Source organism: Lutra lutra, chromosome 13 (assembly GCF_902655055.1).
Source record: "Lutra lutra chromosome 13, mLutLut1.2, whole genome shotgun sequence".
In the NCBI taxonomy this organism is placed as follows: domain Eukaryota; kingdom Metazoa; phylum Chordata; class Mammalia; order Carnivora; family Mustelidae; genus Lutra; species Lutra lutra.
The window spans coordinates 74,862,407-74,879,464 of record NC_062290.1 but is presented as its reverse complement, the minus strand read 5'-3'; positions in this window follow the sequence as shown (position 1 = coordinate 74,879,464).

Here is a 17,058-nt window from a genome sequence, read left to right as displayed (position 1 = left end):
GTACCCTTTGAGTTGAGGGCAATACATGGAAGCTCCTAGAAGTTTTATCTTGTTGACATGCTCACTTTTTCCAAAATCAAACCCAGACCCTTGAAAGATTTCTTAAACCACACTGTCCTACCCTAGGATGAAGGTTCGTTCAACTTCCAATTTCCAGTGCGTGTGGTGTATCTTGTCTCCTCTAAGTCAGTATCCCTGTGAGGTCATCAGTCTTCCCAATCCACTCATTCATTTGCATCTCGTCAGCAAGTCAAAGCCAACCCAAGTTCTTCCCAGGTAAAACCACACATCCAGTCCCTCAGAGTTGCCTCTTAGGAGGTTATTGATGCTACAGGTAAAGTAATTTAACAATGAAATGAGAGCAGAGCTGTAGCTTCACTTTGAACACGAGATTTCTGTACAGTCTGAGGGTAAAGGTCTGCTCTGGATTTCAGTCTCCCATCAGCACCAGCACTACCCAGAACACCCTAGAAAGTTAACATAGGGGTACGTGGCCAGTGCTGTCTGGGGATCAGGAAACTTTAAGGCAATACCAGAAACTAAATCACGCCTCTGCTCTCTTCATAAAAAAAAAAAAAAAAAATCTACACAATCATAATTTGATATATTAACATAATTACTAATAGAATAGCATTTTTTAAGCTACTCTCATCTGGACAGCTCCTATAATTTTCCTGGAGTAGAGAGGATGACTTTCATATTTGATAAAATCGCTGCTGATGGTTTTCTATCAAATGGGCAAGAGAGGCTACAGTGTCCACTCTTCCGGCTGACACCCAAGGGGCCTTCAGCTAGTTGGGCTGGGAAAGGTGGTAAAAGGACTATCTCTAACCCACAACTTCAGACAGAAGTCCTGAAACTGTGCGGAGTTGAGTAAAATGAGAAGCCAAGATAGAAAAACCAGGGTAAGGGGTCTGAATTGGTCACTAAAGCAAGGCGGGTGAGTGGTAAAAGCAATTGTCAATGGTGAAGAAGAGAACCAGGGTTCAAGAACCAAGAACAATAAGCCTCCTGGAGGTCGTGAGCAGCATCTTGGGGCAGGAGGGGATAAGGGATATCATTGTAACCCATTGAACTTGCTGGGATGGGAGGCCTGGAGGGGCCAGAGCAACCAGAATCAGCTCTCCTGGGAGGCTTCTCTGAGCTGGGTGGAGAATTTGAACAAAAGAAATGACTTTTCAAAATTCGTTTCTGACCCACCCACAAAATGTGTTCAAATTAAGCACTAGCTCCTAGAGGCACCAACTCTTTGGGAAAGCAGGATGCTTTCTCGGCCTAGATATACTCCTTCAGGAAGGATGTGGCTAGCAAAAATACTTCCCCCTCCATTTTAATTTTTTAAAAATTAGAATACTTTTAGATTTACAGAACAGTTGCAAAGACAGTAGGAGAGTTTTCACATACTCCTCACCCAGCGTCTTCTATTGTTAACACTTTATATCATTACGTACATTTGTCAGAAGGAAGCAACCTTGGCACATTGCTATTAACTAAGTACTTGGTATATGTTATTGGATTGTGTTAGTTCTTTCCTTAGTGTTCTTTTTCTGTTACAGAATCTTAACCAGGATACCTCATTACATTTAGTAGTCATGTCTCTTAGCCTCTTCTGGTCTGTGGCAGTTTCTCAGACTTTCCTTTTTTATGATGCCCTTGCTGGTTTTGAAAAATATCAATCAGGCATTTTATAGAATGCCCCTCAATTTGGGTTTGTCTGTTGTTTTTCTCGTGGTTAGCCTGGGATGATTGGTTTTGGGGAGGAAGACCACAAAAGTAAAGTCCTGATCTCATCATAACATATCAAAGGTACACACTATCAACATGATTTGTCACCATGATGTTAACCTTGATGACCTGGCCCAAGTAGTGTTTGTCAGGTTTCTTCACCCTGATTACTCCTTCTTACCCACCACCCTCCCTCCCCCCGCCCTGCCGACCAATCCCGTACTCTCTGGAAACACACTGCTAAATGCAGTTTGGCTCCTTTCTGACCTTTGTGGTTAGGACCCCATTTTCAACTCTTTATTTGAAAGAGAAAGTTACGAGGTCCATCACGCGAGCGCCATGCTCTCCCCTAAGCAACCACACATGGGATGATCAAGACTCCGCCTCTTGGGAATGTTCTTTGTTCCTGGCCCTCAAGGATTTATCTTCCCCCCCCCAAGCCTGTTGAAAGAGAAACTTCTCTCCCATTAGACACACTAATCCCTTCCCAAAAATCTAGTCAACAAGACAAGGAAAAGACTGAGAATACATTCCAGATGAAGTGAAGACATAAATGTAAAAATAAAATAGTAAAAAAAAATAAAATAAAGTAGCAGAATGTTTAAGAACCTTAGAGAGACTAGAGACCTTAAGCCACACAGGAAACTGGAAACTTGTGCATATCTGACTATAAGAAAATTAAGAAAATTTGATACTAAAAATACTGTATGTCAAAAGATAAATTGTGATGGAAAGTGGTAGATAAAGAATACAGGATTTCTGGGGCGCCAGGTGGCTCAGGGGATTAAAGCCTCTGCCTTCGGCTCAGGTCATGATCCCAGGGTCCTGGGATCGAGCCCCACATCGGGCTCTCTGCTCAGTGGGGAGCCTGCTTCCCTTCCTCTCTCTCTCTCTCTGCCTGCCTCTCTGCCTACTTGTGATCTGTCTGTCAAATAATAAATAAATAAAATCTTTAAAAAAAAAAGAATACAGGATTTCTTTTGGGGGTGATTAAATGTTTTAAAATTGATTTTGGAGATGGTTGCACACCCCTGTGGACATGGAAAGAACCACTGAATTGTATACTTCAAATGGGTGAAGTCATGGATATGTTAATTGCTTGACAGTGATAATCACAATGTATGCAGTTATCAAAATATCACATTGCACACCTTAAGTATATACAAATTTTTTTAGATTTATTTACTTATTTTAGAGAGCACACACACATGAGAGTCAGGGGAGGGGCAAAGGGCGAGAACCCTGAGCAGACACCCTGCTGTGTGCAGAGCCCAGTGCAATAGACCATGATCCAAGCCGAAACCAAGAGTCAGGCACTCAACTGACTGAGCCACCCAGGCACCCCTTAAATATATACAATTTTTGTCACTTATACCTCGGTAAAGCTGAAAAAAGAGAATATTAATCAATAGGTGAGGTGTATAGCATATGAATTAGATTTCTCTAAAGCTGTTACCAAAAAAAGACAAAGGATAATCTAGAGAAAATGATCTGTAACAAATATCCTTGAACGCAGCCCCTAGAAATTAATAAGAAACAATAAAAAAATGGACAAAAGAGGAGTGCCTAGCTGGCTCAGTCTGTAGTGTGTGTGACTCTTGATCTTGGGGGTCATGAGTTCAAGCTTTATATTGGACATAGAGCTTACTTTTGGGGGGAGATAGGGTGGGAGAAGGGAAGGGTCGAGGGAGACAGGGATTGATAATCTTAAACAGGCTCCATGATCAGCACAGAGCCGAAGGTGGAGGTGGGGCTCACTCTCAGGACCCTGAGATCATGACCTGAGCTGAAATCAAGAGTCAGATGCTCAACTGACTGAGCCACCCAGGTGCCCCTGGAGTACTTTAAAAAAAATTTTCTTTAATGGACAAAAGAATGTAGATAGTTAGGGATGCCTGGGTGGCTCAGTTGGTTGGACAACTGCCTTCGGCTCAGGTCATGATCCCGAGGTCATGACCTGAGCCAAAGTAAAGAATGGAAGCTAACTGACTAAGCCATCCAGGCACCCCTACAATACTATTTTTCATAGTCTTTGGATGCATAATTCTTAAGCACTTTTTTGTAAGACAACTATTTTACAACACTGTTTTCTACGGAACAGAAAGATACTGAAGCCTTTCCTCTAGCAGGGCTGTTTGAAATTTGCATTTTTATTACTGATAATTTAGAAAGGTTTCTTCAACCCCAAATTCATTGTTATAATATGCCAAGATCCAACGTGATACTCTGACAGGCGTAAAATACATGGCTTACCACCAAACACACCTGCTGTTTGTAGTGCTGTTACAGAGTTTTAACCTACAGAGAGGAATTACTGAGTTTCAGGTGAGTCCCAGGTGAGTTTATAATTGTACATACCGCGGGGCGCCTGGGTGGCTCAGTGGGTCAAAGCCTCTGCCTTCAGCTCAGGTCATGATCTCAGAGTCCTGGGATCGAGCCCCACATCGGGCTCTCTGCTCCTCCTGCCTCTCTGCCTACTTGTAATCTCTGTCAAATAAATAAAATCTTAAAAAATAATAATAATTGTACATACCGCTTTACCGAGGGTATCCCTGGTGGAAGAGAAACACTTGCTTAGAATTCTATAACTAGGATGAGGAGAAGAATTTTCTACAAGCTACTCCAAGGCCATACAACCCAAGGGAAAGTGTGAAGGGAGAGAAATTTGGAGTGAAAAGGCACAGTTGTCTTAAATGGTTGTGGATAAAGGAACCTACTTTTTCAAGTATCACAAAAATACGGACCCTGTTAGCACATTGCTAAGCTTCTCTCAAGGCCTGGGGCGGGTGGGGTGGGGTGGGAGGGGGAGGCTTGGTAGCAGTGTAGGGGCCCCTGTTGAAGCAGAGAGCCCTGAAACGAGCTTCGTGTGAAATCTGCCTCCACGTCCACTGCTAGTAAGGGTACAGGGAGCCAACCAGGTGCCCTCAGTGTCGGCACAACCAGTTTCGCTACCAAAATAAAAGCATTAGTCCCTAAGGATATATGTGCAAAGATTTTACTGCAGCACTGTTTGCTGAGACAAAGAGAGTGGAAGCAACCTACATATACATCAGTAGGGGAAAGGTTGAACAAATTACAGTACAATCACACTATATTATGCAGCAATAAAAAATTAAAGTTTTATGTATCAGAAGGTCTATGATAGGGGCTCCTGGGTCGCTCAGTGAGTAAGCATCTGCCTTTGGCTCAGGTCACGATCCCAGGGTCCTGGGATCGAGTCCCACAGTGGGATCCCTGCTAGGTGGGCAGTCTGCTTCTTCCTCTACTCCTCCCCCTCTCCAGAAGCTCTCATGCTTCCTCTCTCAAATAAAATCTTTAAAAAAAGGTCTATGATACATTAAATTTTAAAAAGTAAGTGGTAAAATAACATGGATAGTGGGATCACTATATATGAATGTTATGTATATATACATATATGCATGTATGTGTGTATAGGTTTATATGAGAATAACAAAAAAATATGAGAGGATATGCACCAGGCGGTTAAGGTTTTTAATCATGCGGTGAAGGTACAGCAAAGCAAGAGTAGACCAGGTTCACATTTTCTTTCTAGAACTTCATATTGTTTCCCTTTACAAATTACAAAAAGCATTTATTTCCTTTGTAATTTAAAAATAAAATTTAAGGGGCACCTGGGTGGCTCAGCGGGTTAAGCCGCTGCCTTCGGCTCAGGTCATGATCTCAGGGTCCTGGGATCGAGCCCCGGCTCTCTGCTCGGCGGAGAGCCTGCTTCCTCCTCTCTCTCTGCCTGCCTCTCTGCCTGCTTGTGATCTCTCTCTGTCAAATAAATAAATAATCTAAAAAAAAATAAATAAAAAATAAAATTTAAAAATTGTTTTAATAAGGAACAATTTTTAAATCAAAGCATGAAATATCTGAGTTAAACATACTTACAATACTCTCTACTTCTTTTCCAAGGCTAAGCAATATTCTCTGTATAAGTCAACCTTTTACTTAACCTTTCTCTAAAGTGATATAATTACAAGAATTTTAAGATATCTCCACTATATCCCAATTAACAGCACTTAAAAAAAATCTCTTATGACAGGTATCACTTTTTTTTTTTTAATTTTAAGTAATGTCCACACCCACCATGGGGCTCAAACTTACAACCCCAAGATCAAGAGTCACATGTTCTACCGACTCAGCCCGCCAGGTACTGCAGGTATCACTTTTTTTTTTTTTTTTTTAAGTAAGCTGCATGCCCAGCATGGAGCCCGATGCGGAGCTTGAACTCACGACCCTTAGATCAAGACGTGAGCAGAGATCAAGAGTTGGACGCTTAACTGACTGAGCCACCCAGGCACCCCCAACCCAGTATCACTTTCTATTTCAAATTATATTTATATGCTACACAGCAGCAACAAAGATAAATTCAGGCACAGTCCGGGACCTCCACCTTATAGCTACGTCCCACCCCTCTCCTCCACTTTATGACGGACTCTGTTCTATCCCATCTCACTTTTACCAGATGCATCTTGGGACATGTGTTAACCAGCAAGACTGAATCCATATCGTATAATCTGACGTACACTACAGAGGCATTTCCAATTTTAGAGAAAATTTTGATTTTACTTATTAGAATTTTTTTAAAGATTACTTATTTGACAGCGAAAGAGAGAACGCAAAAACACAAGCAGGGGGAGAGGGAGAGGGAGAAGCAGGCTTCCCGCTGAGCAGGGAGCCCGATGCAGGACTCGATCCCAGGACCCCAGGATCATGACCTGACCTAAAGGCAGATGCTCAACTGACTGAGCCACCCAAGCGCCCCTAGAATTTAACACTTCAGACGTACGGGTCTCTTTGCTACTAATTGTATATATAATGTCAAATTTAACCGGAACTGGTATGTTCTCAGCATCTCATTTTGATGATCTTAAAAGTTTTTTTTAATATCCTGAATCCTATATATGTATAAAATATAACAGCGTATTCTGAATTGTCTGGGTGACCATTGTTTAGCTGAGTAATGAAATAGATATCAGTTCCCACATTGATACTTAAGATCGAGAAACTACCAGATATTTCAACTTTAATTTCCTTATGTCAGTGACAAATGTAACACATGTAAATTTGTGCCTGGTCAGGCACATCTGAGCATTTGGGAGGCCCAGGGCCACGGCACAGATGCAGGCCCCATGTGTCTAAATATTTACAAGTTATAAATCAAGCTAATAAATGCGTATAAAATCTATGGCTTTGAAATGACTGAAGGTTGGCTAAATATCAAAGACAACTATAGTAATTTTCACGTCTGGGTAGTCCGTGGATATTTGATATGAGCAATAAAATAGATACACACACAGCTCATAAACTTATCCTTGCCTTCATAGCAGCAAAATAATTATTTACATTATGAGATAAATAAGATTTTTTTTAAAGATTTTATTTATTTATTTGACAGAGGGAGATCACAAGTAGGCAGAGAGGCAAGGCAGAGAGAGAGGAGGAAGCAGGCTCCCCACAGAGCATGGAGCCCGATGTGGGGTTCAATCCCAGGACCCTGGGATCATGACCTGAGCCGAAGGCAGAGGCTTTAACCCCCTGAGCCACCCAGGTGCCCCGAGATAAATAAGATTTTTTACATGAATTGTGTACCATCTAGGGTTAATAGATAAACCCAGACATGCTTAAAAATTGAAGAGTTTGAGCAAAAAATTCAAATTGGGAACAGAGCCAAACTGCGACTCCACCAACAGGAGATGAGGAGAAACTTTTGTAAAGGAAAGACAGAAGCCAAGCAGGGAAATTATTGACTGGCTATAGTTTAAAGTTGACGGTTCTTTGTGATTGGTTGTCTTGAGGTTTCAATTTCATTACCCTGAAGCATGCACAGGCTTAAATCACATTAGAGCTACCCCAGTCTAATGGCCTTCTTATTTAATAAATTTAACAACAGCTGATGTCAAATTAGACAAACTAAATTTTCTCTAGTGATTGTAGTTCTTAGATAGTTTTTTTTTTTTTTTTTCTTAATTTCAGTGTGGAGGAAATATACTCTCTGGCAAGGAAACAACTGAAATTGCAAATTCTTTTTTTTTTTAAGATTTTATTTATTTATCTGACAGAGATCACAAGTAGGCAGAGAGGCAGGCAGAGAGGGGGGGGGGAGCAGGCTCTCCGCTGACCAGAGAGCCCGACGTGGGGCTCGATCCCAGAACCCTGGGATCATGACCTGAGCCGAAGGCAGAGGCTCAACCCACTGACCTCCCAGGCGCCCCTAAATTCTTAAAATATTTAGATACAGAAATGAATCACAAATTTTACATATCATTAAAACATTGAAATGGGGGTGCATGATAAATTATCACAGAATATTAGAATAATTTTAATCTTGTCACAATTATCACTCATATTGAAATGTTTGCCATCTCTCTTTTTTTTTAATTTTATTTTTTATAAACATATATTTTTATCCCCAGGGGTACAGGTCTGCGAATCGCCAGGTTTACACACTTCACAGCACTCACCATAGCACATACCCTCCCCAATATCCATAACCCCACCCCCCCTCTCCCAACCCCCCCTCCCCCCATCAACCCTCAGTTTGTTTTGTGAGATTAAGAGTCACTTATGGTTTGTCTCCCTCCCAATCCCATCTTGTTTCATTTATTCTTCTCCTACCCCCTTAACCCCCCATGTTGCATCTCCTCTCCGTCATATCAGGGAGATCATATGATAGTTGTCTTTCTCCGATTGACTTATTTCGCTAAGCATGATACCCTCTAGTTCCATCCACGTCGTCGCAAATGGCAAGATTTCATTTCTTTTGATGGCTGCATAGTATTCCATTGTGTATATATACCACATCTTCTTTATCCATTCGTCTGTTGATGGACATCTAGGTTCTTTCCATAGTTTGGCTATTGTAGACATTGCTGCTATAAACATTCGGGTGCACGCGCCCCTTCGGATCACTACGTTTGTATCTTTAGGGTAAATACCCAGCAGTGCAATTGCTGGGTCATAGGGTAGTTCTATTTTCAACATTTTGAGGAACCTCCATGCTGTTTTCCAGAGTGGTTGCACCAGCTTGCATTCCCACCAACAGTGTAGGAGGGTTCCCCTTTCTCCGCATCCTTGCCAGCATCTGTCATTTCCTGACTTGTTAATTTTAGCCATTCTGACTGGTGTGAGGTGATATCTCATTGTGGTTTTGATTTGTATTTCCCTGATGCCGAGTGATATGGAGCACTTTTTCATGTGTCTGTTGGCCATCTGGATGTCTTCTTTGCAGAAATGTCTGTTCATGTCCTCTGCCCATTTCTTGATTGGATTATTTGTTCTTTGGGTGTTGAGTTTACTAAGTTCTTTATAGATTTTGGACACTAGCCCTTTATCTGATATGTCATTTGCAAATATCTTCTCCCATTCTGTCAGTTGTCTTTTGGTTTTGTTCACTGTTTCCTTTGCTGTGCAAAAGCTTTTGATCTTGATAAAATCCCAATAGTTCATTTTTGCCCTTGCTTCCCTTGCCTTTGGTGATATTCCTAGGAAGATGTTGCTGCGGCTGAGGTCGAAGAGGTTGCTGCCTATGTTCTCCTCGAGGATTTGGATGGATTCCTTCCTCACATTGAGGTCCTTCATCCATTTTGAGTCTATTTTCGTGTGTGATGTAAGGAAATGATCCAATTTCATTTTTCTGCATGTGGCTGTCCAATTTTCCCAACACCATTTATTGAAAAGGCTGTCTTTGTTCCATTGGACATTCTTTCCTGCTTTGTCGAAGATGAGTTGACCATAGAGTTGAGGGTCTATTTCTGGGCTCTCTATTCTGTTCCATTGACCTATGTGTCTGTTTTTGTGCCAGTACCATGCTGTCTTGAGGATGACAGCTTTGTAATAGAGCTTGATGTCCGGAATTGTGATGCCACCCACTTTGGCTTTCTTTTTCAATATTCCTTTGGCTATTCGAGGTCTTTTCTGGTTCCATATAAATTTTAGGATTATTTGTTCCATTTCTTTGAAAAAAATGGATGGTACTTTGATAGGAATTGCATTAAATGTGTAGATTGCTTTAGGTAGCATAGACATTTTCACAATATTTATTCTTCCAATCCAGGAGCATGGAACATTTTTCCATTTCTTTGTGTCTTCCTCAATTTCTTTCATGAGTACTTTATAGTTTTCTGTGTATAGATTCTTAGTCTCTTTGGTTAGGTTTATTCCTAGGTATCTTATAGTTTTGGGTGCAATTGTAAATGGGATGGACTCCTTAATTTCTCTTTCTTCTGTCTTGTTGTTGGTGTAGAGAAATGCAACTGATTTCTGTGCATTGATTTTATATCCTGACACTTTACTGAATTCCTGTACAAGTTCTAGCAGTTTTGGAGTGGAGTCTTTTGGGTTTTCCACATATAGTATCATATCATCTGCGAAGAGTGATAGTTTGACTTCTTCTTTGCCGATTTGGATGCCTTTAATTTCCTTTTGTTGTCTGATTGCCGAGGCTAGGACTTCTAGTACTATGTTGAATAGCAGTGGTGATAACGGACATCCCTGCCGTGTTCCTGACCTTAGAGGAAAAGCTTTCAGTTTTTCTCCATTGAGAATGATATTTGCCGTGGGTTTTTCATAGATGGCTTTGATAATATTGAGGTATGTGCCGTCTATCCCTACACTTTGAAGAGTTTTGATCAGGAAGGGATGCTGTACTTTGTCAAATGCTTTTTCAGCATCTATGGAGAGTATCATATGGTTCTTGTTCTTTCTTTTATTAATGTGTTGTATCACATTGATTGATTTGCGGATGTTGAACCAACCTTGCAGCCCTGGAATAAATCCCACTTGGTCGTGGTGAATAATCCTTTTAATGTATTGTTGAATCCTATTGGCTAGTATTTTTGTTTGCCATCTCTTAAAGCAATCTCTAGAGTCATACAATAAATGAGTATTATGCTTCACTCAATATATGTAAACTGACATATACACAAACATAAGACGAATAGCAATTGTTTAATATTGCGTAAATGTTCTTCAGCCACCAGTATCGCTGTTGTGAACACTACAGTTAATTCATGAGCAACTCCAGAATCACAAATAAGAGCCAGAAGAAAAGCAAGAAAATGGAAAATTCAGCACCAAAGACAAATCAGTGTTGGTTATGCAAGAATTTATAGAATTCACATCTGATCTGAGACACAGTATTTGGAGTTTAGTGTTTGTCTTATCTAAGTACTTCTGCTGATCATTTTAGTCCCTGCACTAAAATGCTGCATTTTATCTCTCAAGTCCCGCATTTCTGGCCTTGAGAGATAACAGAAAAAAATATACGTTGGTCTCTGCCCCCTCTTCCACCTTATTCTTGGCACAGAGCTCCTGAAACCCTTGTAAATTCCTAAATGATAAGAACACAAGGGCAACTTTGTTCTAAAATGTGGTCTTTGACCCTGGCTCCCAATACAAGGCTCCTAACCCCCTTGGAATTTCCTAGGTGACAGGAGTGTCTTTTGTTCTAAGGAGATGACTGGGTGGGCTTGGATGGCTCTAGGAAAGGGGGCGGGGAGCTTGGAATTTTCTCCCGAGAAAGGAGAGGGCCTGGAAATGGAGTTAATGATCGATCATGCTTCAGGGAGGAAGCCTCCATAAAATGCCAATTGTACAGGGTTTGGAAAACTTCCAGGTTGGAGAACACATCTACATAGTAGGAGGGTGACCCAACCCAGCTCCATGGGAAAGAAGCTCCTGAGCTTGGGACCCTCCCCGGAGTTCACGGTATGTATCTCCTTGCCTGGTTGTTCATCTGTATCCTTTATCCTATCCTTTAATAAACCAGTAAGTGAAAGTAAGGGTTTCCCTGACCTCTGTGAGCTGTGCTACCGAATAATCAAACCCAAGGGGGAGGAGTCTCCAATTTTAGCCAAGTTGGACAGAAGTTGTGGGTAAGCTGAGGACCTTCTCCTTGCGACTGGCCTCTGAAGCAGGGGGGAGGGAGAGCAGTCCTGTGGGATGGCGCCCTTAATCTGTGGGATCTGTCGCTATCTCCAAGAAGACGGTATCAGAATTGGTTACACTGCGGACACCCAGCTGGTGTGAGAGCTGCGTGGTGTGGAAGACACATGCTCCCACCGGGTGTCGGAAGTGCTGTGACAGTGGTGGCCATGTGAGAGCACAGGAACCACACAAGAAGACTGGGTTTGTCCCAACTCAGACCTGAAAGGGCATAACCCATAACTCTTCACAACTTTCTGCCTCTGCCACCTTTTGATTCAAGAGCATTGGGCAGGGGGCACCCAGCTGGCACAGTTGGAGAAGCCTGTGGCTCTTGACCTCGGGGCCGTGAGTTTGAGCCCCACGTTGGGTGTAGAGATTCCTTAAATAAATTTTAAAAACTTCATTTAAAAAAAAATACGGCAAGAGATACAAAGTGTTTCCATGGGGCCTGAATAGTGTTAGCCATAGCGGCAGATGTCCGAAGTTCTAGGCTGTGACCAGCCAGTTGCTGACCACCAGATCTCAAGGCACAGAGGTTTCCATCTGCTCTTGAATAGCTGTGTGCATGTTGTGTGTACACGTGTGTGTTACACAGAATCCTCTAAGACGTGGGGGCAGAAGCCCTTCCAGCTTGGGTCTGAAGGTAGGCCTGGGCTCAATGATAGCCAAATGACCTCACATTATGCTACAGAGGGGAAGAGTTCATGTCCTTTTGTTACCGAAACCCACGTTCGGCTGCTCACAGCTTGAAAGCCAGTACTCAAGGGACAAGTGCTGGTTGGAAAGGAAAGTTTGCTTCATTCAGGAAGCTGGCAACCTGAGAAGATGGTGGACTAATATCCAAAGACCCTTTCCCAAAAGTCCCGGACCAAGCAAGTGTTTTTTAAGGGGGAGGCAGGAGGAATTGGGTAGGGTCGACATGCAGGGGAAGCATCCTCAACATGATCTCTTGCAGATTTGCTGGCATCAAGGAAGGCCATTCCCTAGTGTGGTCAAGCCTGATCTTCTGGGACCACCTGGTTCCTTGTTTCCCTAGGGTCAGGGCTCTGTTGAGGTCTCAAAGAAGCTATCATTAGTTGAGCTATAAGCTAGAAGGCACTGGTTAATGAGTTAGACATATGGAGCCTTTCAGCTGCTTGGAACACAGCTCCCTTTTGAATGAAGAAAACTGATGGGAGAGGCGAGCAAGCCCAGAGAAATGCACGCTGTTGTAAAGAGCATCATCTTCACGCTGTCAGCAGAGATTCGAGTCTGCCAAAACATTCACTATCACATAAAAGGTAATGGATTGACTGGAGTGTATTGGTTTTGTAGTTTTGTTTGCGTTGAAGTCATAAACCTGATTTCTAAATGATTCTTAATTTTTATTTTTTATTTTTTAAAAGATTTTATTTATTTATTTGACAGAGATCACAAGTAGGCAGAGAGGCAGGCAGAGAGAGAGGGGGAAGCAGGCTCCCCGCTGAGCAGAGAGCCTGATACGGGGCTCGATCCCAGGACTCTGGGATCATGACCTGAGCCGAAGGCAGAGGCCTTAACACACTGGGTCACCCAGGTGCCCCAATAATTCTTAATTTTTAGAAATATCATATTTGGGACGCCTGGGTGGCTCAGTTGGTTAAGCAGCTGCCTTCGGCTCAGGTCATGATCCCAGCGTCCTGGGATCGAGTCCCGCATCGGGCTCCTTGCTTGGTGGGGAGCCTGCTTCTGCCTCTGCCTGCCATTCTGTCTGCCTGTGCTCGCTCGCTCTCCTCTCTCTCTGACAAATAAATAAAATCTTTAAAAAAAAAAAAAAAAGAAAGAAATATCATATTTACTTTGAAAGTCTTGCAAAGGTACAGGACTCTGACCGATTTATGGGTGTTAAAAGATTACTGAAAAATTATCATTCCTGTTGCCAATTAGGTATTAGATGGTAGATACTGAACAGGAAGCTTCCTTTAAAACAATGGGAAAATACCCGTAAGGGATGACACTTGTAACTCTTCTAACAGGCTCATGTCAGTGCAACATTGTCCTGTCTGATTGGTCTTGTATCATCCATACTGCCCAGCACGGTGATTTGCATGTAGAAAGCACTCAGTGAAACGTTCAGATACTTATGGGAAAAAGGCAAACTGCAAAAGGTCATATGCACTTTTACCAAGTTGTAAAATAATGTCTTAGGGATACAATGTAGTAGATAAGATATGTCTTAGGGATACAATGTAGTAGAAACTTATTGGAGTAATGGAGTAGTATTGGAGCAATGAAAACTACATTGAGGAAGTGCCTGGATGTGTCTGCATTCAGCTCAGGTCATGATCCCAGAGTCCCAGGATCAAGGCCCATATCAGGCTCCCTGCTTGGCAAGGAGTCTCCTTCTCCCTCTGCCCTTACCTCTACTTGTGCTCTCTCTCTCACTCTCTCTATTTAATAAATGAATTAAATCTTTTAAAAAAGAAAGAAGGAAGGAAGGCTTACCTCAGAGGTAGCTTACCTCAGAGGTAGAGAGAGGAAAAGCAGTTTACCTCAGAGGTAGAGAGAGGAAAACAGGATGGGAAGGGTGTCTGGGATGATTGAAATGTATTTGAAGCATTTCATTTTTTAGGCTAAGTGCTATGTTCCAAGGTATCTATTATATTATGAGCTACATATTTTTAGAAGCCTGAACACAGGTAATCAATATGTAACCCAGACATTATCAACAATAGCCAAACTATGGAAAGAGCCCAAGTATCCATCGACTGACAAATGGATAAAGAAGATGTGGTACATTTATAGTACATTTATAGTAACTAAATGTGTGTGTATATATATATATACACATATATATGGATGTATATATATACATATATATGCCACACACACTGGCATGTTACTCAGCCATCAAAAAATATATAAAATCTTGCCATTTGCAATTACATGGATGGAGCTAGAGTGTATTATGCTAAGTGAAATAAGTCAGTCAGAGAAAGACAAATACCATATGATTTCACTCATATGCAGAATTTAGGAAACAAAACACATGAACATGTGGGAAGAGAGAAAAAGGAGAGAGGAGGAGGCAAACCATAAGAGACTCTTAATAAGAACAAACAGGGTTGATGGAGGGAGATGGGTAGGGATGGGCTAGATGGGTGATGGGGATTAAGGAGGACACTTGTTACGAGGAGCCCTGAGTGTTGTAAGTGTAAGTGATGAATCACTGAATTCTACTCCTGAAACCAAAAGAAAAAAGAAAATGAAAGAAAGAAAGAAACTTAAGCTGAGATATCTTTTTCCTTTTATAAAGTTTGTATAAGGTGAAGGTGATATTTTCCTAACAAAACATGTGAAGATTCTTGTCTTATTCAGATACGCACTAAAATAATAATAGTAATAAATAATAAAATAAATAAATAAATAAAATGCAACCTAGATAAAAAAGGCTCTTCGGTATTTGTTCTCAGGGATTCTCACATATGCTTCAAGGGGCCAGGAATAACACTGTATTATCTTCCTGTGGGGGCTGTGACAAGTGACCACAAACGTGGTGCCTTAAAAAAAAACCCAGAAATTTAGGGATGTCTGGGTGGCTGAGTCAGTTAAGCATCTGCCTTTGGCTCAGGATATGACCCCAGTGTCCTGGGACTGAGCCCTATATCAGGCTCCTTGCTCAGCAGGGAGCCTACTTCTCCCTCTCCCTCTGCTGCTTGCCATGCTTGTTCTCTCTCTCAATCTCTCTCTCTCTCCCTCTCTCTCTCTATCAAATAAATGAATAAAATCTTAAAAAAAAAAAAAAAAACAGAAATTGATCCTCTCACAGTTTTGGAGGCCAAAATTCAAAATCAGTTTGTGCTGAAATCAAGGCCACACTCCATCCACAGGAGGGGAGAAGGTCCCTTGCTTCTGAAACTGGAGATGCCAGTCCCCGCAGACACCACGATGAGGACATACGTCTCCCGGCTGCCTCTGACCAGAGTCACAGAGCCCTGAGTTACTGAGAAAGGAACCTGTAAAACAGCCTCAAGAAATAACACAGAGTTGCCTCCCGAAAAGCCCCTGGGCTGCTGATCTGCCCAAGATAACAGACATAATGTGCTGTGCTTACAAGAAAAAAATAACAGCTTGCAGTTCAGTAACAGTCACAGGACGTAGAACCTTCGCCTTAATAGTCTGGAGCGGACACTGCACACAGTCTGCGGTGAATGTCTGGCAGGGTCAGACCCCTGATGCAGGACGACTGCCTTGCTACAGTCACACTGAAACCAGACAGGGAGTCAGCAGAGCTGACCAGAAGATCAAGAAAGGAATTATTACAGCCGGTCAAATTCCTAATTAATCAGCATGATCCACGACCTGATTCCCTAAGTCTGAAGTTCCACCCTTTGAAAACCATTGCTCATAAGCCATCTGGGAATTCAGGACTCTGAGCAGCAGTTCCCCCTTCTGGGCGGTGCCACACCAGCACACAGCCCTGCTTGCGTCACTGCCAAGGGCTCGGGGTCAGATTTTTCACTGGCTCGCCATGTCCTCGACAGATGACCTCTTGTTTGGTTGGGTTATACTTCTTCTAGTGCACTGTCTTCTCTTCTGCTTATGTCAAAGCGCGCGTGCTCTCTCTCTGTCTCGTGGGCTCCATGCCCAACATGGGGCTTGAATCATGACCCTGAGATCAAGATTCCTATGCTCTACCAACTGAGCCAGCCAGACAACGCTCCCTGCCTCTCTCTTATAAGGACACTTGTGATTGCACTTAGGGGTCACCAGGATAATCCCGGAAAACCTCCCCATCTCAAAATTCTTTTTTTTTTTTAAGATTTTATTTATTTATTTGACAGAGAGAGAGATCACAAATAGGCAGAGAGGCAGGCAGAGAGAGAGGGGGAAGCAGGCTCCCTGCCGAGCAGAGAGCCTAATGTGGGGCTTGATCTCAGGACCCTGAGATCATGACCTGAGCCGAAGGCAGAGGCTTAACCCACTGAGCCACCCAGGAGCCCCTCAACATTCTTAATCTCACCTGTAAAGTCCCCCTTTTCCATGTAAGGTAATACTGACAGGTTCCAGGGAGTAGGACCTGATCGCAAATAACTTTACCTTTAGTCACAGTAGGAATGCAATTCATTCCTAAGGTTGGGTTTGAATAAAATTGGCCCAAGAATAGTAAATTAAAGGTACTAATTAATTAAAAAGGAATTTTAAGAACACTGGGGGATTTGGAGCATACAGCACGGGGCTGGTATTTTATCATTAATGATCTCCAATCAGAGCCCCTCGGGCAATTTATTAAATTTTCAAAGGGCACCAAGCCTAGAGGAGCTGTTAATAATGCTACTGTAATAGTTTAAGACAAGCACACACCTTGAACTTTGATGGAAGAGTAAAGCTGAAGGTCACTAATTCTCATATTAGCTACATTCAGTAAGAGCCCACAAAGCA